The 26,044-nt window shown below is 35.5% G+C and overlaps 1 protein-coding gene across 4 annotated transcripts in view; it reads right to left on the bottom strand.

Annotated features, from left to right (window-relative positions):
- The window catches only part of Arf6 (ADP-ribosylation factor 6), a 94,795-nt gene that overhangs the window by 35,204 nt on the left and 33,547 nt on the right, over nucleotides 1–26,044 (bottom strand). For all 4 annotated transcript variants that reach the window (XM_089650499.1, XM_089650520.1, XM_089650506.1 and 1 more), the window contains one exon: nucleotides 20,577–20,657. The gene's annotated coding sequence lies outside the window, so the exon portion shown is untranslated. The remainder of the gene's footprint in view (nucleotides 1–20,576; nucleotides 20,658–26,044) is intronic.

The following is a 26,044-nucleotide window of genomic DNA, read 5'->3' as shown; positions in this document are numbered from 1 at the left end:
TTTTTCCTTTATATATGTAGTGAAGACTGAAATAATTATAAATAGGTATGCCAAATATCCTGCCCTTATCACTAGTAACCGCGATTCGAAGACGACGGTAAACATTATGGAAAATCAATAAAAGATATGTGAATGGCTCAATAGGAGATAACTTTTCATCCAGGATCGGGATAAACTCTGCTCAGCGTTGGTTCTTATTATTATGTGTGGATTAATTGGGTGACTGAATAAGATTGGGATAAACTCTCCTCAGCGTTGGTTCTCATTATTATGTGTGGATTAATTGGGTGACTGAATAAGATCAGGATAAACTCTCCTCAGCGTTGGTTCTCATTATTATGTGTGGATTAATTGGGTGACTGTTTAAGATCGGGATAAACTCCGCTCAGCGTTGGTTCTTATTATTATGTGTGGATTAATTGGGTGACTGAATAAGATCAGAATAAACTCTCCTCAGCGTTGGTTCTCATTATTATGTATGGATTAATTGGGTGACTGTATAAGATCGGGATAAACTCTGCTCAGCGTTGGTTCTTATTATTATGTGTGGATTAATTGGGTGACTGTATAAGATCGGGATAAACTCTGCTCAGCGTTGGTTCTTATTATTATGAGTGTATTAATTGGATGACTAGAAATATTGAAAACTTGAGCATTTCCTGTGAAAACGAATATACAAAAGCAATGTAATTATTGACTTCTTACAAAACTTGAATGGGAAATTCATATTATGTTGATAAATTATTCCGCTTTATTGAAATTATTGATTTACACGTTGTTTTGTATCGTATTATAATTCGATGGGGAATAAATAATTCCACTAATTAAAAGTACCATTTCGGTTGTGATTCCTTCTGTCTTTGACTTCGTTTCATTGGAAGTGTTTGTTTGGAGAATTCAGAGAAGCGGTATAAAATACCTACCTACATATAATATAATATTTTGAACAGAAAATAATTTTTATTTCCATTTTTATAATTGGAACTGATTGGTGGTGTCGGGAACTGATTTCAAGGGTTATTCAGATAGTTTAATTTAGTAGTTACAATTGTATTTTATACTTTTTTTATTTATGTTTTACTGTTTTCAGTTGATAAACCGTGATTTTTCACGGGTCTGTGCTGATTATGGTATAATTTGAAAATGTATATTTTTGACTGCGAAGTCTTAAAAACTAAGTATCTTAAGAATCGGACAAAAAAATACAGCTACCGCTTGGTAATAGCAATTCGTACCCCCCTCGTGTGGAGCCGGCCTTAAAAGAAAAATAATATGAATCCATCAGAGTCCACAAATAGTGAGATTTCTCAATTTCCCGATCTACCTTCACGGAATTCCGGTAGACCGGCGAGTCGGTCATTGCTATTTATACCCGAGCACATGGAACAGGAGATCCGGAATCAATCCGCGCCGTGTTTACAACACACGTTATGGAATATCAATAATAAGCTGCTATTGTAAACATGATGTCAGCTTCCACTGTGGTACAAGGGTTATTCAGATAGTTTAATTTAGTAGTTACAATTGTATTTTATACTTTTTTTATTTATGTTTTACTGTTTTCAGTTGATAAACCGTGATTTTTCACGGGTCTGTGCTGATTATGGTATAATTTGAAAATGTATATTTTTGACTGCGAAGTCTTAAAAACTAAGTATCTTAAGAATCGGACAAAAAAATACAGCTACCGCTTGGTAATAGCAATTCGTACCCCCCTCGTGTGGAGCCGGCCTTAAAAGAAAAATAATATGAATCCATCAGAGTCCACAAATAGTGAGATTTCTCAATTTCCCGATCTACCTTCACGGAATTCCGGTAGACCGGCGAGTCGGTCATTGCTATTTATACCCGAGCACATGGAACAGGAGATCCGGAATCAATCCGCGCCGTGTTTACAACACACGTTATGGAATATCAATAATAAGCTGCTATTGTAAACATGATGTCAGCTTCCACTGTGGTACAAGGGTTATTCAGATAGTTTAATTTAGTAGTTACAATTGTATTTTATACTTTTTTTATTTATGTTTTACTGTTTTCAGTTGATAAACCGTGATTTTTCACGGGTCTGTGCTGATTATGGTATAATTTGAAAATGTATATTTTTGACTGCGAAGTCTTAAAAACTAAGTATCTTAAGAATCGGACAAAAAAATACAGCTACCGCTTGGTAATAGCAATTCGTACCCCCCTCGTGTGGAGCCGGCCTTAAAAGAAAAATAATATGAATCCATCAGAGTCCACAAATAGTGAGATTTCTCAATTTCCCGATCTACCTTCACGGAATTCCGGTAGACCGGCGAGTCGGTCATTGCTATTTATACCCGAGCACATGGAACAGGAGATCCGGAATCAATCCGCGCCGTGTTTACAACACACGTTATGGAATATCAATAATAAGCTGCTATTGTAAACATGATGTCAGCTTCCACTGTGGTACAGAAAGCAGGCCTTATCGTTAAAGCTATCAAGGTAAATGGAAACAGAAGAAATGCGAAAGGGGTTAAGGTTACTATATTGATGTAAATGGTTGTACTGATTTAACTACAAGAAATAAAACATAATAGTCAACGATAACCGAGCGTTGCATTTTATGTTTTAGACCAACTATTTTCATATAACAACTTCAATCTTAAAGTATGAAGTGTGAACGTTGAAATATACATTTACATGACAAAAACTATGACAAGAAGCCAGATTGTTAAATCCAAATTTCTCAACTATTCAATAAGAAAAAGTGTTGTAAACTCCGGTTAAGCCGGGTAGTAAAGCTAGCTATAGTAAAATTACGCAGCGTTTGCAAGTACTTACGGGAATCGAACCCGCGACTTTTCGACTCAAATCAAATGATTAGACCAGTAGAACGTGCGAAACTACCAAAATATCGTCAAAATGACTGTCTGTGTACTATCTTATCACTACAAACACCAAAACACAGTCAGTTGTCGAGTAATAGGAATCCGCGAATGACGTGTAATCGTTGAGTGTCACTTTTCACGTCAACAGTTCATGAAGGAACCATCTCTCTTTAAAGTTTCTTAACGAAGGAGGGGAAGAAAAAAGAAGGGTGGGTGATAGAGCCGGAAGACGAAAATAGGCGTCCAACCGTGGACGAATATCGATGGCCGGAAATCACCAGTTTACTTTGGAAATTAAAAATTAAAACTTTGGTAATTTTAATGAGATGAGCAACGGCGACAAACGAAACCAATTGAATAATCAAATCAAAGAAATCATTAGGTGTTACAGATTTTCTGTAGTACTTAATTTATTTATTATATAAATAATTAATGAGATGAGACAAATAAATTACTTTCCAATAATTTTCATCTGCTTTAAGAGCTTTCTGGTGTTCAGTTTCTCTACTCTTGCCGATTCTTGGATTCTTTCTTACACGTTAGCCAGCAGTTCTCTTCATGTCTTCATCTCATCTGTGCACGACCTCCGGAAGTCGTGCCAGGGCATACGGCACGCATGGTACATGACTCTTAAGGTTTCCTAGTTTCTCTTTCCATATAACCTACATTTTTTTTTATAATCGGCTCGTTGTCGAATTCCGATTTTGATGAACAATATATTCTTTGCATCAACTCCACACAGGAGGCCCTAAGAAAAGGGTATCTCTTAAGGCCTGCGGCATCTTTGAGGATGCTGTGTGGTGGGACTTTTTGGGGAGTAAACATGGGTCTTGGAAGAGTCCCATGTTGTAGAAGAGATGAAACAGAGGCCGGATAATAGTTTCACAGCCGAGCTGTTGAACGCAAGAACGAATCATAGAAAAGACCCGTTCTCATGTGGCAAATGTCAACTTTGTACAACACACCGAGGCATTATTCTAAACGTCGTTATCAGAATTACCTAGTAAGTGACAAGCGATATGAGTCAGAAGTTTAGTGTACCTACACTCACTCAACTGCACATTCGGATAATTGCCTTTACGCATGGGGCAATCCCACGTAGGATAATCAATGATATTACAGTTTTTAAATGTTGTAATTGCTCAGAATCCAATTTAAAAAAATTATCTTTCGCGCATGTGTGAGTAATGAATACTAGAGTAACGGTTATTTGTTTTATTACCACTGTCGAGTAATATGAATGGGACATTCAACGGACGGTTTCCCGCTCGGGGCCAAGCACGCGGAAGTGTTTTGATAAGCAGAGAGCACGACAGCTTCCGGAGAAACGTGGACCAAGACATCTAGCGTCTTCCCTGTGCGATGGGGCCATTACCGCATACCACTGTCGCAATTCATTATACCGCTCAATGTAATTGGCTACCACATGCTTGATTCTCCGATTAAGCGAAATCAAGAACAGACGAATAACTCTTGAATGCACAAACTAGAAACAAAACAATGAGAGGGTTCTGGTCCCATCAGAAATAAATTTCGTTTTAAAAATTGGCGGACCTTCTAAAAAAATAACAAATCCCTAAATAGTATAAAATATAAAGACATTCTCTAAACGATAGAGAAAACACTACCAAATTTTTTTTTGGGTAGTTTAGGAGGAGTCGTAGCTAATCCCGGGTACATGTCAGCTAGTATATCTTATAGTTCATCATTTCTCCGGCATAGTTTTCTCTTGGCAGTAAAATAAAAAATTACTTAATATGTTTGCTTATTGTGATGAATGTAAAAACATTAATTACCCTTTTTAAATCGTCAACAGTTTCCAAAGTATTTGGCGTGTTGAATATAATCGACGTCAAGCGAAACTTTACCAACAAAAAAGTGATCGATGATAGCAAGTAAGGGTGTTTTACCGTAGAAACCAATGAATAACGAAAAAATAAGGTAAAGGAAACTTCCGATAGTTGGTTTGCGTAATTAATCTTAAGGTTGATAGATCACTGATGACTAAGATATACCATCTCATATATTCAAACATTCATGTCCAACTAAATAAATTAGTAATACTTGTGTATTTCACATTTTTTAAGTGACATTAAAAGGTTCTATCTATGGAAATTATTGGAACATAACCTGTTCGACAACATGCCTTGCAGATTTCAAGACGGGAGGATAGCGCTATGCGGAAATGTGGAATAATTAAAATCTTAATTAATTACTACTTCGCAGATTATTTTGCTATGTGGAAGAAATTATTGAGTCGACGCGCTGGGGTATTAATACACCTGTTTCATTAGTTAATTCCCTCTACCTCTCGGCACTGTTGTCCAGATTCAGGGGGAGTTGGGAGGAGATACGTGAGACTAGTCACTCAAGTTTTATAATAATTAAAGGTGAGGGGTCATTTCTCTCTCCCGCTCCCTACAATTTTAAGACCAGTCCGGCCGAACTTTGAAACTTTTAATTTGCTTCGTATATCTTTAGTATTACTTTAGTTAATTTCAGAAGTTACAAGAAGCATAGAAAGGTGGATGATAAAGAAGTTATTTTTATCTTGATTTTTAGTTTCCTCTGCGCGGGTTTTGATTACAAAGTAGCTAAGTTTTTGAAAAACTCCATGCGAATATGTCGGAAGGAGAAATCAAATCAAAAGCGTGATCGTTAGTTTCCTGCGAACCGAATAATTCTTATGTCAAGCTTTTGTATGATAGAAGAAGTTGGGGATGCCCGAAGAAGACATAGGACGATTACGTGAATCAAATACTGGTTATATCAAGAGTCAAAATAAAAGTATGTATGAGACAGAGTTGTGTAAGGGTATATCCTCTCCACCTAAACCTGCGTGTTGATTAGTTAGTGAGTAAGTTATAAGAAAACCTTCGTGGTTTGTTAATTACCAATTACTCCAAATTAATTGCGACTACAGCTGTTATTAATAATGAACGTTTAATTCGTACTAATAACGCCAAAACATTTGCCATTTCAATCAACCTTACTCTAAGCAATAATAATCCGAGCGTTTATTAAATACTAAATTAATCAACGTGATCAGAAATACGCTTTACGACAAAGCTCTCTGCAGTAGTACCAGACTAGCTTGGCTTACCCGCTTACCGCCACGGATAGACTGGTTCAACAGTAATGGCCATTGGCTAACCTTGATTATAAATGCAAAGTACCAATGTTTGATAGCATCTCCCTTTTTATCATAAACAACAGGAAGAGAGGTTACAACAGAGCTTTTAGTTATCCTAACCTCATTGTTGCAATCCCTATTTCTGTTATGGTACGTATACATTTGCGAACCGGAGCGCAAACCGAGCCACGAATAGCGGGAGAGGAACATAGCAACTGCAAACGGCGTTTGGCGCCATTTGCAGCTGCTTCGTTCCTTTCCCATAAGTTGAGGTTCAGTTCGGCCGTTCGGCTCGCGTATGTATACGTAGCATAACATGCATCGTTCAAGAGAAATAGGGAAACTGAACAACGGAGCTATCAGTGGCAAGTATAACCTCGTATAATAGTGGCAAGACCATCAGGCACGTCCTACATCAGGTTACGTCACTGCTCCATTCTCAAAACGTAATCCACTATTTCTGTGCAAGCCAAGCAAGCGTATATCCATTATCATCCGTGTCCATTAGTTTAATTCCCACCAAACATTCCAAAGTAAGTACGGAGGAGATTGCAGTTATTTCGTTCACCGCTACGTCCGGCGTCCTGTGGGTTGTGGGTAGTCTGGGTATACAGGGTGTATTAAAAACAAATAAAAATTAATTGTTATAAAGTTTAATTATTTGTAGAACTCCATTTAAATTTGGTGTTTTTTGTATATATTCAATAATATTATTATTCAATTTACAAAACACAGTTTATTTATAAACAAGTTATGTTGTGTACCTATTATTAATTGTGGAGACGCGTGACCGCTGTTTCCCTTTCTTAAGATATTTTCAAATTGTGGTGAAGCCTCCTACAGACGATATATTTATAAATATTATTTCCATACACTAAAATAAAAAAAAATCAATTGATTTTATTTTCATTAACTATGCCATTATTGATTTCCTAGTAAAATACGGGAAAGTAAAAAAAAACATATATTTCTTTCACAGTGGCAAGATCTTTTAGGATGGAAATACACGGACTGCATAGTTAAAAAATAAATTAAATATACTGCATAGTTCACATAGAAATGACGTTACAAGGTTTTGCAAATCGAAGCTAGCCCACTTGTACTACGTGGGTACGCACCGTCCCGTTTAGTGGGCTGTGATAAAGTTTTTTTTATTTTTTTATTTATGGAACAAGGTTCCATCTGACAGAAATGTCATGCGAAAATGGGCTCTAGAGAAAGCTACCTCAGAGATCATTATCGTTTAACATTGCCTTGTTACCTGGGACCTTGGTATTCCACGGGGTCGATTTGTTACCTCTAATAAGCTCAGGAATTGCCGGTTACACCCTGTACGTAGCAATATAATACCGTGCACACTCACGCATTAGTGGACCCTGGAGAGGCCGGGGCCGAATCATTAGTCACAGGTTGCGGCTGGGGAGAGTAATTATTGTACGCACGTGGAGTGTCACGTGGGACGGGAGATCGTAGTGGTACCTATAGATGAATGGAGAGTGCGTTGGGAGGAGACAACGTGGAGTTCAAGATAATTAGGAGCTTGAATGACTAATGGGAAGACTCCCAAATCGTGACGGGCGGTATTTCATTGTATATTTTCTGATCATCACAATATATAAAAAAAATATTACTGCATTATTTGAAGTCAATATTACACAGATTACCGATAAGCGTTACTCCATTTGAATAATTCAGTACGTCGTCAGACTAATTTAGACCTTAAAGTTAGCAAATATGACGAAAACTTTCCAACTCCCAATTTGAAAAGGATGTGTCAAAATCTAGAAACTGAAGTAAACTACAGAGTAATGATGATAATTACTTATTCTTAGGCAGAACCAGAATTGACCCTGAATTCGTTAATTTTAAGGTTAGGGACAATTCCTTATCCTTAAGAGAAAGCTACAAACCAAAATTGCTTGACAAACGGAGTCTAGAAGCGTTCGATTTCAAGCACAAAACTGTTTTTTTTTAATTATTTTGTAAATAATTTTATAAGAAAGCAAAAAAGTTAAACAAGTGAAACTGTCACAGATAATCTTGGCTATAATACTGTATTTTTTAAGTTGTTTCCTTTATGCGTTCATACATTTCTATTGAAAAAATATTTTTAGTAGTTAATTTTTTTTTTTTTATTAGTTTATTTTTTATTTGTATTCTACTCAAGCGAAACGATAGGAAAACCTTCAATTTATCTAAATCATATATTTTGGTATTCATAATGTACACCAATTCGTTGTAAATATTAATCAAAATAGTGATTTAGCATTAAGCTTCGCCTTAAGTAAAACCGAAATAAACTTTGGAGTCTCAAAAGGTTGCCACTTGCATATGGTGAAACAAAAAAAATCTTTTGAATTTTGTACACAATTTCAATGGAAAAGAAAAACGGAACATTGAATAACATTAAGGAAAAAAAAGTGATGATGTAATGTTGAATGGACGTTTTTGTAAGTACAAGTTCGTGGTCAGATTGAAAAAGTAAAAATAAAAGCGAATATTTTCATGACTAGTACAATAATACGAAACGGGTCGTGTATTCCTTGATTGAGCGTCATAAATGTCCATTTGGTTGGCTCGACCTATTAATTAAACGTTATATTGCCGACTGCATTGAAGTTGGATCAACAAATGGCTTATATAGGTACCTACTAACTATTAAAGCAGGATGGCCATAGTACAGTTTTGAAAAATCCAGTTTTTTTAAACTGACCATCATCGAATAAGGACACCTTTAACCTTTCCTACTGATTATAATTTTTGATTGATTCCAATAAACGTGAGTTTCTCGATTTAAAAAATAGTAAGAATAAAAAATAATTAAAACAATTTCGATAATACAGGGTTTTCCAAAAAGAGGTGTTATTTTGATATTCAATCGTAAAAGATCAATGGTTTCGTTGGTTGTGTGGCACGTAGCGCCGTCTTGTTGAAAGTAAACGTTGTCCAGATCAATACCATCCATTCCGGCCATAAAAAATCATTAATCATCTCTCGATAGCGATCCATTCACCGTAACTGTTGCTCCAGTCTCATTTTCTAAAAAGTAAGGTCCAATGACTCCGCCGGACCATAAACCGCACCAAACAGTCACACGTTGAGAATAGAGAGGCTTTTCAACAATAACTCTTGGGTTTTCCGAGCCCCAGATGCGACAAATTGGCAATGGGCCTCATCACTCAAGATGATTTGCATTTGATTCACTCAAGTGAATTTTAATAATTTCGATGCGTTGTTGAAGCGTGTATCGTTCCATTTTTATTAATGGCGTAGTTTCTACTTGCCAAATGTTAAAAAAATGACAGCTTCAAAAGTAACATCTACCGAAATAGCGGGCTATTCAAAATAACACCTCTTATTGGAAAACCCTGTATTATAAACTCGAAAGCAGATTGTTAAAATTCTCGAAGGTTTGGTAATATCTAGCAATTTGAACAGCGTTCTATTTTAAGTCAGTACTATCAAGAGCTATTGAGCCTTAAATACATATTTGAATTTCTTTAAAGAGAATCAAGGCGGAATTTTATTTTTTATTCACTATGATTATTTCCGGGTCAATTAAATCATCTCATGTTTCCGGGTTTTCCAATTAGCTGGCCACCCTGTAGCAGAATAACTTCAGTAGCGCTGCCGGCGACTTCAATATACATATAGTCATCAGCGGTTTCACTTCAACGATCAACATCATCCGGAGGCCAACGACCGATTCGAAGACAGCCTACCTCAGTGTTGTAGAAGGGTAATACTCTTGCTGGTCAATGACGCTTTCTTTGATGCTTCGAGAATGACGACCCGACGACAGCAGCCCAAACTTGCCAGTGCTGAGGTGTGATGTCAAGAAATTTGCAGTTTTTTTGCTTGAATTTCTAGATAAATGCAACTTTTCAGCTCGGAAAGTCATTTTCATCATGAGCTGGGGAGCGTTGAAAAGATCAAATTATTAAATAAAAATAGAAGATTGCATATAAACTCGGTCTACCATTGAAACAATAAACTACAATCACTTGATGAAAGAACTAAACTTATTAAACTCTCAGATAGAATACTTGTTTCCGATTTTTATTTATAAAATTGTTAATGGTATTATAGACAGCCCTGATATATTCTAATTCCCTTCCATATACCTATAAGTACTAGTCGATCCAGAACTCTTTGCAATAAAAATATCAGGACTGAGTCATTTAGATACTCGTTGTACCTATATTGCATGCAGTTGGCAATGTTTTCTCAGAAATTGTAGATGTGTGCAACTGCACAGAATATAGTTACAAGAAGGCTGTAATAACAATTAAGTTTAACGTAATACTATTCTTCTGTATGGGTTCTGTATAATCATTTTACATAATATTATATATAAGATGTACCCCATAATTAAGCTGACCTTGTGTTTATGCCCATGTTTGGTGACCAGATCTGAATAGCCAGGCACTCCCCCACCATTACCATGACCTTAAGCCTTGCAACATGCCCCAATTATGGATGCCATAGTCTTACTGGCTCCGGTTAGCAGGTAGCAGTTGTGTGGAATTTACTTTTATATTATTTCTTTAAACTCGCACAATAAAAAATAGCGTTATCTTTATCACACTCAACTTGGAATTAGTTTGAAAAAAAGATTAAGAATTTAAAAATGTTCATAAAAGCAGTTGTCAATGCACGGAGAAAAATGAGTATATCTAATTTAGTGAGAATATCTTCAAATTATTGGTAATCATGAAAAAACGAGATTGCATGAATTACGAATGAATTAAACGATTTCCTAAAAAGCTTTTAGTAAATTACGATTATTTAATCACAATGTTGAAACCAGTTTTCACGAAATTCCGAATATTTTCGTATTTCGTCATGACATACACGGTGTCCGGGGGTAAAGTGCGCTAATGTCGGGGGGGGGGTGATTCTACATGACTTAAGAAGTAAAAAAAAATTATGTACATTTACTTAAAACTGCATATCAACTAGAAGAACTGGCTATTTCTCGATAAAATGATATATAATGAATTTATTTTCATTTAAATTAACTGTTAACCAATTAAATTTAACTGTCAGCCCAATTCTTAGTATGTTCCCCATTACTTTACTTTTTTTTTTATTGAAACATATAAACAAGGTTACAATTTTTGACAATATAAACACCAATATTTCAATCACTCTCCTAATAAAGCAGCTGCTTGTGTTTAGGAGAGGACAACAAAATATTTTTACATTTGTTTAAATTAAACTAAAAATATTTGTAATTTAACAAAAAATAACAATAAAAGTAATAAAAATCCCAAGTTATCCCAAGTTCCCCTCTCCCACCTCTCTCCTACAACTGACGCACTGTTCCACTCTAGCAGAGATGTACAAAATGGGTACCCAAAACCATTTGAAATGCAAAATGGAAATGGGTCAAAACTTTTCCATTTGAAAATGCAAAATGCAAAATGGTTTTTAGAAAAGCATTTCAAATGCAAAATGCAAAATACCTATTTTCAAAATGCATTGAAAATGCAAAATGGTTTCTCAGGTCAAACAATCAAAATAATTATAGAAATTTTAAACAATTTTGTCATTTAATAATGGACATCAATGTAGAACAAACATATTACATGATGGTAAATCCAAAAACACCACGACTAGAGATTATGAAACAACAAAAAATTTGCGCGGGACTAATGTTGCCAACGTAAAAACATAGAAACTGCTATCTAACATTTAATATTACAGCGTCATGGCCCCATGTTCAGTATTTGAATCAGTATTTTTTGTAATGGTATCACTCAATTGCCAGGGCTCCTACCAGGGAGCAACTTGACAAATGTAAATTATCTCTCATAGCGAGATTGAGGACCGACTGATATTTGGGGCTTATGAAAAAAAGATGAGTGGAGATAGTAGGAAGAATGTTGCAAAAAAGCATTTAAAATGGAAAATGCATTAAGAAAAGCATTTAAAATGCAAAATGGTTTTTAGAAAAGCATTTAAAATGGATTTATTTGAAATAAAGCACATCTCTGCACTCTAGTATACTCTTTCTTTTTTGATAATATATATGTATGTGTACTTCTGTATTGAATAGCATAATTTTTTATAACTGTCCTGATGGTGGTACGGAGGTACCGAAACCTGTACACAGTAAAATTTATCAATAAAGTGACCTAAAACCAAGTATTTTAATTGAATTTATTTTAACATTACCCATATTAAAATCTTTTACTGTATATTACCCGTAAAAATGTTGCAGATATTTAGAGATCTTAGAGAACAATAGACTTCGATTAAGGCGATGCCATACGTAGTAATGCAAAATCATGTGTTTTTGGTTTGAAAATTTGGTCGCCTAGAAATGTTTCAGGTGCTTTAATTAAATACTGCGAGTAGAATACACCTTGGCCTTTGAAATAACCGAGTATTTTTTAGATAAGTCTTTTCATAAGCCCAGAAAAAAATAATGTATAAGTCCTATGAAAACTGCTTTAAAGTACAAAATCTCCTACTTACGAACCCATTTTCGGATATGATTTTATTGTATAATGTGGCAAATTAAGTTATTTATAAAATGATCGGAAAAAATTACATATTTATGCCTGAACATCCACAAATTAAAATAAAAGGCACTTTTTGGCCATGTTTTTTTTCTTGCATAAATCAAAACAGGCGGATGGTGTTAAGCGGGAATTTAAACCTTATCGCCATCTACGTAAGGGTTGTTATTGATAGCGGCTCAATTTAAAATATTACACGACGTAGTGCATCGCCTTAATGTTTATTACTTAATTTGACAGCTCGTTACGCTTGTGGGAACTGCAGCGGACAGGATTGACCGGACACGGAACACACGAAACAAATTTACAGACAGACAAAATCAAAAGAGTTAAAACAGGACTTTAACTTAAACAGCTACTTTCAGTCAATTGTATTAAATTCGTTAAAAATGTTTCAATATTCAATTTGTTATAAGAATTAAATAAACATATATGCCGGGATCACACGAGGACAATACAGAAGACAGTACAATAGTGTCCTTCTCCGTGAACAGCCTCGACAGCACAGGGCAGGAGAATGAGGCAATACAACAATTCTACGTAGTTCAAACGCGGAACGCTGTCAAAATGGATGGTACACGAAAAATATTATCTTTCTATCGGTCGTTTGTACCGAGATGTATTGTAATGTTTCATTTACGCGACATGTTTAAGCCGAAATACGTACGTGCGGAGATACTGGATATTGTACTATTGTCTTGTCAAAACGCGTTTACACGCGAACGCGGCCAGGCGAGGATAAGACATTATCCTGCGGAGATAGCTGCTCGTCTATCTCTAGGACAATGTCTTGTTTCATTGTTCTGTCTTCCCAACTACTGTTCACATTAGGACAGTGGGTCCGGAGCTGGAACAAAACAGTATTGTACTGTCCTCGTGTGATCGCTAGGTAGAAAATTCAGTAAATAACGGTGTAGAAAAAAAGATCGGAGCTAAGTACATAAAAATGAGATAAGCTGATAAAGTTCAATGGTCAACGACTGTACCACATTTCTGACACAATTTCTTACGTTTCATTCTGTGGTTGTTGTATGAATGAAAAACCTTCACTTCACTGCGAACGTAACACTACACACCCATACACCAAAGCACCGCGAACGAAAGGGTTATGATAGTGTTGGTTGGTAAATGTGTGTCAAAGATAAATGATGCGGCAAAAGACAGATTCGTATCGGACGCTATCAACGAGGGATCAAAAGTCATCACTGGGGAAGATAATGATGATAGGAAAAGAAAATATGTAACGACATAATTATGATACGTCAACTGTTAATTCTAAATTGAACATTATTGGAAAATACCTGTATTCATACCTTATAACAATATTAATAATATTTGGATGATTTGTATGGCTTTTTGTGCAAAATCACCTCAAGGGCGCTGTACAAATATATAATACATTTCTACAATGATCTATGTTATTACTAACTATATATGGAGATAATATACAGTACAATACTACCTGGTAGGTCACTTGAGATTAACACTTAATTAACATTAACTAATTTTTTATTAGCGAAATTTTGATACAGGATTTAGGACATCATTCAGATATAACTGGACTTTCTCTCAGGAATGGTATATATAATTTAAGGGTATGACAGCTTAAAAAGGTAAGTTTTTAGTTTAGACCTGAATTCTGTTGGACTTGTTAAGGATCTTAGTTCCGGAGGGAGTTTATTCCAAGACTTCGACCCAGATACTCTGAAAGCGCGATCAACAATCTTAGTATGTATTTGGTTTGCGCTTAGGTTCCATCTGTCTGCCTACAGCATAGTGAAACAAATTATCCTATTAACAAGGCTTGAATTGATTGTTCAATTCTTTGACTCGCTAATGTATAATAATGCAGCTTTTATAATTCTGATCATTTCAATGGAGAACTGCGTTTTTTTCGTTTTAAAATATTGGATTTTTTTAGAGAAAAATACCACATCAAAAATCTTTCAAAAAATGCTTCAGAAAGATCTACGAATTAAATGTTATTTTAGTCTGTGTACAAAGTTAGTAGGTACATCTTATCACTATTTGGATAGTTTAGCTTCGTATTTTTACAGAATGTTGGTATGAAACGATTCTGCAAATTAATATAATCGATATATCGCTTCATAGAGCTGAATAAACTCGATTCATTTAGTGTTTTATCTCATGTGTAATAATGACATAAACTATATTAATAAAATGCATGGACCTAAAAATTCCTAAAAGCGAGACTAATTTGAAGCTGCGGGGTGAGGGGGAAGATGCGTGAAAAAGGCCAAACTTAAATTTTGTAATGACTTATCCCATTCCTTATCTCATTAAATACCCCAAATAAATAAATAAATCATAAGGCTTTATAACTTCAGTAACAACACAAAAATAAAATAATAATAGTTCATTATGCACCACTTTGCATACAAATCAGTTCAAAAGTTAGTCATACAAGATGGCTGCCAGACAATTTCCCCTCACCATAGATTTGGCTTTAACGCCATTAATACAACATCGCACCAATGCTCCGTCCAGGGCTTTTTAGGTCCACGATGAAATACGTCTAAAATCGACTTCGAAATGTAAACATATTTGTGACTTTCAGTAAACTGAAAACTGGCTCAGCTATTGGTAACATCAATTCAGCCTACATCGTTATGTCTATGTATTTCTGTATCCAACTGTAACAAACTCTCGGAAGCGAGCGGCCTTGTGCGAATCGATGTTAGAAGATTATAACATCTTTAAAATATTTAATAACAATTTAATGGCACGTGCACCAATAATAGAACTTTTTATGCTGATGAAGATATTCTCAACTGACCTCATAGAACAGGTCAGGTAGAATGAGATGAGCATTTCTGTCTACAATTCATGACACATGTATCAATAAATCAATGCTAAGGAAGATGTCTCGTCTGATCATCTGTAGGTAGAATCGTGTACGAGAATTTCTCATTTAAATTAAAGTTACGCGAATAAATGTATATTTATTGTTTCTTCACATTTCAAATGTATTTTTTTACAATCCATATTAATTTCATTAAGACTTCCTTGTGAGTTATGCAACCAAGAGATGATGAGTAATTCTACTGAAAATCAATGGCACGTGCACCAATAATTTATTCCTTTTGATGCTGAGGAAAATGTCTCAGCTGATCGGCGCGTCGCTGATTGGTTTCGTTAACTTACGGCCCGGATTCTTTCAGTGAGGACCGGGGAGATATAAATAATTTACATGCGCCAATAGTGCCAACATAACAATATTACATGCCCACGACAATGAGGTAACAGTGTTCGCGTCAATTAAGAACCGCTTAGTGTCGTGCCATTATCTTACATCGAGTCGCTTGTAAAAATAATTGGCAAACAAATCGTAATGACCCGTAGGTACATCGAATGATGTATTGTACACTAGATGTCATCCCCAATAATACAGAAACAAACAAAACATTTCAAAATCATTTATTTGTTGACGCTTAGGATGAAAATAGACGGTTTTCATATGGTATTGGCATAAATACATTTAATTTGATAAATAGCGCGAAAAAAGTCGTCGGAACTCTGAAATCGACGGCAAGCGATTGTTGCGTTTTGACAGTTTTGTATGTGTCAGCAGTTTAGAAAAGGCTGATTTTCATAGTATTGGTTGACGATACCCGAGAATATGAAGAAAAAACAATTAAATAAACGTGTCTTACCAGGGACGAAAACATAAACACAAAATTCTGACCAGTATTCTGTATTAAATTTTCGTTAGTACCTATAACCAAATATAATGCATTACTCAATATGTTGCCAGAACCCAATTACACCACCATTATGTGAATATTGACACAATAACACAACAGCCAGAGCAAGACTATTCATACATCGGAATTAACATTATTCACACATGTTGTAATTAAGAGCAAATTTGTGTATTGCCTATCTACGGCATATCTAAAAGAAATACTTTAAAAGGCCTTCCTAGACGCCTCTTGATATCATTGTTATCAAAAAAACTGTTCGTATGATGAAATAACCACATTAACAATGATAAGTTCTTTGGAGTAGGTACGCCTATCAAGTCTGGAATCGCAGGTATTACATAGAAAGTCACAACAAAAAATCACACATGGAAAAGATTGATAAAGCGCTAAATCGTTTTTTACGATTACGAGGAGTCAGCTGTTTTTCAGGATTTCGTCTCTGGAAAGTCGTAGAATTTCCACAGATGTAATATTTTTACAAAACCTCTATGATAGAATGCCCGGAAATACTTCAAAGAATTCAAGAGTGCCTGTCAGACAAACCAGACAAAACCACACATTAAACATCCCTAAATGCAATACTAACTCAAAACACATTCGTTCGCCGCGCTTCGTACATTTTTAATACTTTACAGTGAATTCGACTTATTGTGCACAGCACCTCACACAACATTCGCACAATACAATACATTCTCGAAATACATGTTTAAGAATGTATATTTTAATTTCGGAATACATGGCTACTCCACGAGAAACTGTGGAGATTTTAGACTTCCAAAAAAATTTTTGTCGGGAACCCAAAATAATCTCTATTTTAAAGGATTTAAGATTTTTAATGAATTACCGACAGATGTTAAAGAAGCTAAAAGCCTTGCTGCTTTTCGTGGGTTATGTCTAAATACTATAAATAATAATTTTAAGAAGTATTGTAAAGTGTCCTTAATGTAAAAGAAATAAGTTGTTCAAAGGTTAATACTAGATATAAAAATGTTTTTTTTATAACTAAATAAAAACATACAAACAAATAGTACATATTACACAACACAGACAAGAGCCATCCCCTTCCCCTCCCTCCCACCATCTCGTCCACACAGGCTTTCATATAACTACCCCATATAACTATTTTCTCATATATTCACATATTCACTAAATTACGATACACCAGTGAAAACCCTTTATTTTTTATATTTTACTATACATTATAACATATTGTAAATGTTGGTTCTCCAAAATAAAAGTGCCATTTTTAATTATATTACGCACAGCTTCTGTAACTGAAACCAATATCTGTCAAAACCGCCAAGTCATCGACGCTATCTCCATTCAAAATAAATGAACACGTTTTTCTCGTAAAGTATAGGTGGCAAGTTTTGTTTTCTAATTTCTCCAGTGGCATTTATGGCCACTTGACCTTCTTGACACGCGCTGCTGGAAAGTGTATCTATTTTTATATTTCCTTTCGCGTGGTGTTATTATTCTCTCTTGTAGACTCTTATATGGGCCACACAAATTTAACCTACACGCTTTTAATAAATATTACGAGCTCGACCTTTGAACTATGAACTCAATAACAAACTCCGCAATCTCTCGTGATTCAAGACAAACACCGAGTAAGTAAATGTTGTTAAGAAGTTTGGTCGTTTAACGATGTTTAGCTACTTTTTTATGACTTATTTCATATCGTAAAATATTTTAATGTATCATCCACATTGGAGGCCTATTATGTTAGAAGTATTACTTAAGTAGCTACCTACGACGAAATGAGAACCGATTTTTCACAAACCAAAATGGCGAGGATGCCAGCCTTTTTTAGGAGATTCTTAGTATCAGTAAACAAACTCTAAAGAGTTCTCTGTAAATGTTTTTCTTCGTTTCAGTGAAATTCAACTAAATTTATAAACGTTATTAAATTTTGTGAAATGACTGTTATAAAAAAATAAAATAAAATTGATAATTTTGAAAGAGATTCAGTAATTATTTCGCTTTATAGTTGATATTTTAAAGAATATTTATTTATTTTTTGATATAACTTATTTATAAATATGAATATCTAAAATGCCATTTCATAGACAGATAAATTACCTATTACAAAGTGATTTATCAAATCTGCAAAAATAATATAATTGTCTTACATACTATACAGACATGAATCTTTGTGAGAATATTCCTAAATGACTCAATTACAAAAGAATGTATTATTTTATGTTAAAACTTATTCATGAATATTATCATAGACAAATAAATTACCTAAAACAATGTTATTTATAAAAATCTGCAAAATTAATATAATTCTCTGACACACATACTTGGGTAGATAATATGTATCTTTGTGAGAATATTCCTAAATAACTCAATTACAATATAATGTGGTAATTAATAAAATTGTTTTGCATAATGCTTCATTGTTATTTTAAGTGTAAAAAATAGATGATCTGGTCTTAACCGGTTCAGTGCCAATCACTCCCATAGGCGGACCAATGACATGTAATTTAATGGTAACAAAAGCTGCTGGCAGTGAATGTGGTAAAAGCACAACAATAAAATGCAAAACTGGATTTGATTCAAGAAATGAAAAAGATAATCACTCCCATGGGCGGACCCATCAAATGTAATTTAATGGTAACAAAGGGACTGAAAATGATTGCATTTGAACCATGAACCTGTGTGAAAATGACGTTATAAGATTAACCAACGTTGACTGACAGGTACGAGTATATCTCCAACTCAGATGAAGAATTAAGGCGAGACATTTAAGCTCGTCATAAATCAAAAAGCAAAGCATGTCATCAATTTAGTTAGCTGCGACCAGTGGACAGGAAGAGGTTCAAGTTCGCATGGCAGGAGTCGCAACCCGATATCCGAAGAGCAAACACTGTGCACCGCGAGGCGGGCAGATCAAGTTACAGCCTCTCGCGGGTCAAGTGCTCTGAGAGAGGTGCATTATGCTGACTGTCCAACACAGCGAACACAAATCTCTAGTCTTCGCTTTCAGTGCAACGTACGACTTCGCGGATTCGTGTCAGTGAACTTAAGTATCTTAATGCAATGGATGGAAGCTGGAGTATTTTTAAGGCAACTGTAATTTTTGCGCAGTATAAGCGATACGATTTATTTTTATTTTTATGTGACACATCGCACGAGAGCACCTAAACGATGTAAAGGTAGGTAAACTATATTGCCACCCTGTTGGGCAGCGTTGAGATGCGGGTTAAGGTAGGAGCAGTACAAAAGGTTTTTTTTAAGGCAAACAAATAGTTTTTAATAAAATTTAAGGTAACTTTGATAGGTGGTAAAAAAACAAATAAAATTAATCATTTTGGACGACTGAGAAGTGTAAGATCGTACTTACAACCAAAAGTCGATGGAAATTGATGGAGATAACCAAATTAAAATATCATAACACAGGCCCGATAGTAGAGTAACGGATTTATTTTTTTAAATGAGTAAATGGAGTATATTGATTTCCGAGCAGGCTTGTACAGGGTGCAGCAAAAGACATTACAGTTGGTGGGGTAGGAATCTGGGAGGGGTCACACTGTGTCGGGGGGGGGATCGTGCCGTTTTCAGTCGTTACTTAATGTTTTCAAACATCAGCCTCACACTTTGGAATAACTCTAGGATCGAATTCGGGGGAAATCGCAACTGTACCCGTCGAGATGTGACAAAATGCGGCCGAAAACTTCAGAAACCTCCTACATCGATGTTTCGCTGCTGGGGCCATCGCCTTTTTAATGTCATTTTTAAGACTTGATGCACAAAACGGCATGATGTACCAAATAAAATAAGATAATTCTCATTTCTGTAAGTTGCGCCGTTATTTATTATTCCCTTCACAACTGCACGTCTGTTTTACCGCACCCTGTATGTGCTCCTGTGTAAAGTTTGAAAAAATTTCCATTGAAGAATACTAGGTAATTGAATAAATGAATTACTATTATTCAAAACACGTAAATTGAGAAAATTCCCGCGACCATTGTGTAAATCATTTAATATTAAATTACATCATTCGCTATCAACTTCTTTATATGTGCCATTGAATGGTTTTATTTGACAGAGACACGCGCATGTTGACAGTTGTGATGGTAAAAAATAAATTGAATTGTTTTTCATACGCCTTAATGAAATGAGAAAAAACAAATCAGCATAATTTATATCCAATCACTCAATTCATCGATGTCTACCTAAATGAATATGCCTGACGGCTATATAACTACCGAACTATATATTTGATCAAACGCTGACGAGCCGAGAATCTCAATGTTGAGATCGTGATAGTTACCGCACATCGCAGAAATACTAGAACTAATAAAGTAGGCACATAAAATAAGCTTACCCAAAGATCTATCTCTCCCGCCGAACACGGCATTCAGTCTATCTTAGCATCAATAATCGCCCAGCATCCGTAGGGAACAATCTGTGGACAAACAAAAAAAAACAATGATTATAAATGAACAAAACAAAGTGATTTACATTGAGATCATCTAAGATTGGATTTAAGTTTGGGTTGGAATATGCGCTAACAAAGATGCACGCCTCAATTGATTTTCAATAAATAAATGATTGAGAAAGGTACAGGCCAAAAATGTGTATATTCTTGGTATGCCTTTTATCGTCACGAATATAGGTAATAGGCATCAAAATCGCTTGGCAAACGAAGTCTAGAAACGCTATTTTGTAAACAATTTTATAAGTAAGCAAAAAAAATAATCAAGGGAAACTGTCAAAGATAAGCTTTAGTATTGTATTTTTTAAGTAGTTTCTTCTATGCTTTCATAAATTTCTATTTAAAAAAAAAAATTGTTGTTAAATTTTTTTTATTGAATAATTAAACATTTTATTTGTACATATATTACTCAAGATAAAGGAAAGGAAAAGCTTCAATTTATCTAAAGCATATTTTTTGGTATTCATAATGTAAACCAATTCTTTATAAAGATCAATCGAACGACAGTATGGAAATGATCACTAAATCGGTAGAGGTTTTGAATTCAAATCTCGGTCGCTTCCAAAGCTTTTTCTTTTTTCGAAGCTATTCCATACATACATACATTTTTTACTATTATCTCAATCATTTATATCATTATTGCCATAATGGCAAAGCTTCAGAGAGTTATTTTTTTATAAATATACCATAAGCACGTATATAATTTTTTATGATGGCAATGTTTTTATCCGAGATTAGACGCGAATTCGCCGGATTTGTGAGGTCATTAATAATCACCGGAGATGGAGAAGGGTGGTAAGGGGACGTAGACAAATGAACGTCCATAATGGGCCTTACAGACCACTCAATTTGGTTAGTTCAACCTTATCGCATAAAACGCACCTCCACACGGTTCAACTTTACGCTCAACCTAGCCAGATTGATAACTACCGCTCATTCAAATTGAGTCGTCTGTAATGCCCATAAATTATGACAAGTTGCCAAGTCTTTTCATAGAGCAGAGGTGATATTTCAATGTTACAAAGGCGTTCGGTAATAGCCAAAAAGAACTCAATATCATCTCACTCTATTGTATATACATTGTAGGGATACATAGTGCACCGTGCTCTGCATTATGTATTATTCTCGTAATTACCCCGGAAAAAAGAAAAATATCTTTCTCTTTTTTTTACTTTCAGTTAATTTGCTTTTCGTTTGGTACATATGATAGCTCAGAATTTCTAAGTTTCTCGTCCTTTCATTGGTCTGCGATTTTATTAAAAGTACTAGCCGTACCCCACCACGCGTTGATGTGGCTCAGTCTTTCAGAAACCATAGCGCGTGTTGCTTTTACGTCAAACAGATGGCCCTTTTTTTTAAAAACATGTTATAAAAATATACATAACATAGGTATAAAAACATACGCGTATTCGAATGCAATGGTGTGTCGAAATTTCAAAGCAATCGGTGAAAAATTTTCGGAGATATAACATTTTGAATAAACGAACATTTACATTTTTATTTATATGGAAAGATATATATAAGATACTCTTTGGCCTCGTTGGCATTTTGATTTCCTTATTGGGCTTTGTTATGGCAGGCAAAAGGCCGTTTCGGCAAGCGCCTCGGAACATTTAACATAAGCCCGTGCAAGGTTGGTATTTTTAGCCGGCAAAAGCGGCGGGGATGCCCAATGAGCGTGAAGCGGACAGAACCTCGGCGGCCTAATTACTGCAACCAACCACCCTGTCCTCGGGACTGTAACTAGATCCAGTCTATCCAACACACATACGATGCTGTACCATACGTGGGAGAGCTTATAAATATAATCAGGCAGTCAAAAAGGGACGCCTCACAACCACAGATAGAATGTCGCCCACACAGGAACTGAAAGCAGGCAATTTCCGGGGGTTATTGAAGGACAACACGGTACTTAGTACCCCTAACATAATTCATATTTAATCTGACCTCACATACGGTGTGCAAATCCTCGGAACTTTCGAGTTATTCACTTCCCTACATAAATACATGTCGAGAACTTTTGGGGTCAGTGAAGAACGTACTTATGTGTGGATAATTTATAACATGCCCTCACTAAAAACTAATGTGTGAACCTTGCCCACTGAAAAGAAAAACGTATTCAAGTTTGAAAATGAGGTCAAACACAAAGGCCTTTTTCCGCCACCCTTTGCGAGGAGCGACTAAAAGCTCCACTGTAATGAGAGCTCGGCAATCAGCCTGTGTTTCCACAAACCACTTTGTTGACTTTGTCCGTTTTGAATTTAAATTAGAATTAATGGATTATAATACTATTTTTCGAAACTTATCAGAGCAAAATTGCTTGAGGTCGCGAGGTTTTCCCTCCTATTTCAGAAGAGAAGATACATAATTTATGGATGAATTAAAAAAAAAACGGGCAGAAGAGAACCAGCATTATTCCTCGACATACCGTAAATTATTATATGCATATAAAATAAGTCATTAATTATGCTTGGTGATAATAATAAAAATAAGGAAGTAAAACACGTGTTGATACGATGCCAATGGAAATCGCTATGGTCAAGGACATTGCGGGAATCCTCATCGACCGCTACTGACGCCAAACAACACGTGCGAGCATACAAATTCCTTCGGGGCCACACCTACAACAGTAATAATAATAATAATAATAATTGGATAATTTGTATAGCGCCGTTTTTGTGAAAAATCACCTCAAGGGCGCTGTACAATTTATTTCCTAGGATCTACATTTGTTATTTAGACCAACTGTGCCAGCACGAGGTTCGTCATCCGTTCAGGCATGTGTCTGCCGCCAATATAGCGCTGACATGTATCTGCTGCCAATAAAGAGCGCTGACACAACATCCTCACATAGACAACAAACCTTGGCAGCACCGCTGTGACGCTCGACGAAGACAGAAGATGGAGACTCTGCTGCAAGAGTCCTAGGTAGCGAAGGAACTGTACCAGCTGCTGCAGGGAGAGAGACTACCCCGTCCACCAACTGTGCCAGCACGAGGCTCGTCATCCGTTCAGGCATGTGTCCGCCGCTAATATAGCGCTGACATGTGTCTGCTGCCAATAAAGAGCGCCGACACAATATCCTCACATAGATAACAGACCTTGGCAGCACCGCTGTGCAAAATCACCTCATCCTAGTTTACCTTAGTCTCTCCAGTCACCTCCCAGCCTTTCATGCCACCTAGTGCATCCTCTCGACCCTTTCAGACTCCTTCCTGGCTCCAATACATTCTTTCTATTGTCGTGATCCGACGATTTCACACCTCTGTCTCAGACCCTTAGGGCTCGCTTATCGCAGGCTATCATAAGCAAAATCTTGAACCAAAGTCAAAGTGAAGTTTATGAGTGTCATCTGTAACAAAATACATAAACAAAAACAGAAAATAAAAACAAAGACAAAAACTTTAAACAAAATATGGCTTATCTGTCCTCCATGCAGACATCCTCGGTTGAAAAGGTCCCGTAAATCCCAACACCACTTGACACTTGAGTCAGGTATAAAATCTTCGACTGCATTGAGAAATCTTCGTTCTAGCTTCACTTTTAAAAATTAATCGGTTTAAAATGCTATAATAATTGCAAATTCCGGCTAAACGGTAGAAGTTACGCACATTTCGTGAAATAAGAAGGTAAGCACTATATAAAAAACGGATGCTGAACAATTTTCAGCGATCTCTTAGCAAGGGAAACCTTCTGAAAGGATCAAACAAACCGGAGCGGTTAAAACACGTCCGCAACGAAGAACCATTCTCAACCTTCCCTATAAATTTTACCTTCAAAGACTCAAAATAGCTATTGATAGAAACACTGAAAAAAATTATAACATGCCAATTTCCTGATAAAATTTTAGTCATTCAGAATATATCGAGAACACGTGTTATTTTCATAGTAAATATCCTGACGGTATGCTACAATATCAGTACGTAAATATCAATATCAGTATTTGTACGAAAACGTGTTCCGATACTTTCTTATGAACCCTGTCAAGTAATTCGTTTAAGACGTGCAGTCCCGTTTTTAACAGGAAAATTAATGATTTCACAAGATTTTTCAAAAAGTGAACGCTATTTTATATCAGTAAATAATTTATACTTGTTTATTTTTTTCGAATTACTTTCAAAATCTATTTAATATAGTATTAATGAATTTTTCTTTGTTTGTTGCCTATGCATTCAAAAACTACTAGACCGATTTAGCTCAAAATTTCAAAGTTTGTTCTTATTAGTGTCGGGCGTGTTTAGAGAGAGGTTTGAATGGTAGAAGGAGTCGGGGACGCTCGACGATCTCTTCACTGGAATGAAATACGAAGTCGAAAAAAGTTGATATAATGTAGTTTTTTATAGACACAGTTTTCAGGAACAATAGAATTCACAATCTCAAAACTTTAATCCAAACAATTCATAACCCCGAGCTACGCCGGGTACATATCAGCTAGTTATTTAAATTAATGAAACAATGTGTTTACATTACAATGAGTTTGATATTTAAACAAACAAAAAAAACATGGAAAGTCTGTAATAATAATTATACTTTCGAGTTGCTTTTAAGTAGGTTCTGGTATTTTGTCGATGACCGTATCGGATGTACTGAATATTGAAATGGAAACCTTGGCATTTAAGCCTACGCCTTCGTAGGTGATCCAATTCTCTAATAATCATTGGTCGTGTGTTCATAAAGGGCGTTGATGTTTCAAGAGAAGCACGTATGTCGTTATTATCGTGAGTACGTGATAATGCGGACTGCAGATTGGACATACCATAATAGTGCAGCTACATAGAATGCCCAGAAATTGCAATAAAATCATATATTTACTATACGGTTGCTGATTCCTGACGTGGGCAATATCGCCCACTAGTGGGCGATTTACGTAGCTTGTGGAGTAATCAAGAACTTTATATGATTTGGTGGGTGATAAGCATACTTTGTGCACTTAATTTTTTATTTATCAAAAATTTACTTTGAATCTGAATTGCTGAACTATAAGATTCAACAGCATTTATTAGTTTGTATTGTGCGATTTTTATCTTAAAATTCGGGCAATGGGCCCAAAAAGATTGAGAACCTCTGCATTGGTATAACAAAAACAGGCAGCATTAAATATATTGGATTAAAAATGGGTGTACTTCGACGATATGACTCATACATTTGGGCATTACTAACAATCTGCAAATAGTACTTTTTTAATAAAAAGTATTTTTTTAAATGTGTTAAACAAAAAAGGAGAATGAGCACAAGAATCACGTTAAAGTCTGGCATAATGACCTCATAGAAGAGAAAATAACAAAAAAACATCACACGGTGCATAAAAAATATTGTTGTCCGCCTCAACACGCCCCTGAGGTGATAACTCACAAAAG

Source organism: Hesperophylax consimilis, chromosome 3 (genome assembly GCF_061612785.1).
Source record: "Hesperophylax consimilis isolate HC1 chromosome 3, BYU_Hcon_1.0, whole genome shotgun sequence".
NCBI classification, from domain to species: Eukaryota; Metazoa; Arthropoda; class Insecta; order Trichoptera; family Limnephilidae; genus Hesperophylax; species Hesperophylax consimilis.
The sequence above is the reverse complement of the archived record's forward strand: the minus strand, read 5'-3'. Positions and strand labels throughout refer to the sequence as shown.